Genomic DNA, 2,129 nt, shown 5'->3' on the forward strand with positions numbered 1-2,129 from the left:
TTGGGGTATGAGTTTTGGGCGTCTACTTTTGTCCTGCTTCCCTAAAATGGGAAGACTTATGTACAAAAAGTGCTGTAATTTCTTAACGGTTCACCCAATATGGATGAAAAATAGCCTCAAATGAAAGCTGACAGTCATTGTATCATTTCAAATCCAAAGTGCTGGAGTATAGAGCCAAAACAACAAATGTTTCAGACTGTATTGATCTGTGTTTTTTTTCTTTTCTGTAAGCAGCTCAATGGGAATAACACTCTGGGAGAGAACATTGCAGACAACGGTGGCATTCGCCAGTCGTACCAGGTAGGCATGGACAGACAAAGATTTTACAGAAGCAAAAAAAACAGGCAGTGCACACAATCTGTGGAAAAAATCTATGAGTCTGAATACTTTCTTTAGGCACCGTAGATGGGTACTTCAATAGCCTTTAATAATTTACATGGACAAGTACTTTATTGGACTTTAATACTTTAAGATTGTTTATTATATTTTACGATAGATAGGCACTGTCAACAGTTTTTATTCAACACTATTATAAAACATAAAARGTGCTTCTCTCTACTTCRACTGRAGCTGCAATGAATGAGTAACCACGTGTATCGATAGCCCTGCGTTTAATTATTATTATTATTAGCGGCTCGTTGTGTCTATTTTAATATCAAGGAATATTTCACTTTCGCTGGTCATAGGAACAACATGAATTTGTGCATGAAGCCGATGCGTTTTGACTTGAGTTTCGCCATCAGGTGTAAGACGGTGCCCCCTCTCTCTGGACAGTCTCACCGTAGGAAAGGAAGGAGAGAGCAGTGGCCATGAGAGGCAGACCCTCTGCTGCTCTCTCCCTCCGCTGAGACTAATGTGTTCAAAGAAAACGAGATCCGACTGGGGGAAAAAATTCAATGGTCAACCCTCCTCGGAAACGTGGGTATCTTTCTAGAGATCCGACTTTCCGACCAGAAAATCACGAAGTCATGATTTGACCTTGAAAGCATTATGACCATGCTTTTGAACAGACACCGGGAGACAAATCCACCTTTCAGCAGGACAATACCAGTGTACTGTATACCGGTATTTGGAAATACCCACAGGATGCTTTTTCAATACCATCAAAACTGTTTTGAATCTTTTCAATACATTTTTATATTTGTAGGTACTTTTTAAGGAAATACTTGCAGTCAACTTGTGCAATATGTTAGCATATACAGCAGATTGCGTTAATTTCACCTGCTTCTCACCTGTCCCATTATTTTACGTGATGAATCTTGCAGTAGTTCCCCAGAACATTTATAAATAGCACAATAGGAGAAAGTTGGAGCCGGTGNGGTCTTTTTTGCAAAAGCTCCTGAGTGGCGCAACGAGTGGCGCAGTGGTCTAAGGCACTGCATCTCAGTGCAAGAGGCATCACTACAGTCCCTGGTTAGATTCCAGGCTGTATCACATCCGGCCGTGATTGGGAGTCCCATAGAGCGGTGCACAATTGGCCCAATGTCATCCGGGTTTGGCCATGGTAGGCCGTCATTGTAATTAAGAATTTGTTCTTAACTGACTTGCCTAGTTAAATAAAGGTTAAKAWWWTMMTTTTTAATTAAGCGACGCATGGCCATCATATTTCTAATGTTTATTATAGAAAGAATGTAGCCAGCTTCATTTCCTAATGTTTTGCTTYATGGTAATCTTGCATTTTACCGGAGAAAGGTAGGCTTGCTACAGCGAGAAAAGTAGCTWCACATCAGTCAGAGCGCTGGCTGCTGATAGAATTCCCYTTTGTGAATTCTCATCGAAGTGGAAGAAGTGCAACTGAAGAACTAAATGTGTCTGATGCTGAGCAGAAATTACAATAAGTTTTTTTTTTTATCTGCGTTTACAAAATGGAGCAGAATATTTCTTATGCATTCAATTGTTTTCTCCTGCGTGAAAAACGCACAATTCTGCATTAATGTGACCCCTAAGTTTAACTTGCTAGTTATCTAGTGGATGAATTAATAAGGTGACGGGACATCATATAGTGTTAGCTGTCTGCCGTGTTTGAGAAGGCAAAGCAGTCTTTGGATGAAGTTGTAAACAGCTGGCAAACTGTTATCTTTTGATTTCTCCTTTTTCTCCTGTTGTTTCTCCTCGGCTGGCCATGCTCC

The 2,129-nt window shown here is 40.5% G+C and overlaps 1 pseudogene; it reads left to right on the plus strand.

Moving 5' to 3' along the window:
• The window catches only part of LOC112072527 (neprilysin-like), a 52,551-nt pseudogene that overhangs the window by 45,625 nt on the left and 4,797 nt on the right, over positions 1 to 2,129 (plus strand).

Source organism: Salvelinus sp. IW2-2015, unplaced genomic scaffold (assembly GCF_002910315.2).
Source record: "Salvelinus sp. IW2-2015 unplaced genomic scaffold, ASM291031v2 Un_scaffold1951, whole genome shotgun sequence".
Classification (NCBI taxonomy): Eukaryota; Metazoa; Chordata; class Actinopteri; order Salmoniformes; family Salmonidae; genus Salvelinus; species Salvelinus sp. IW2-2015.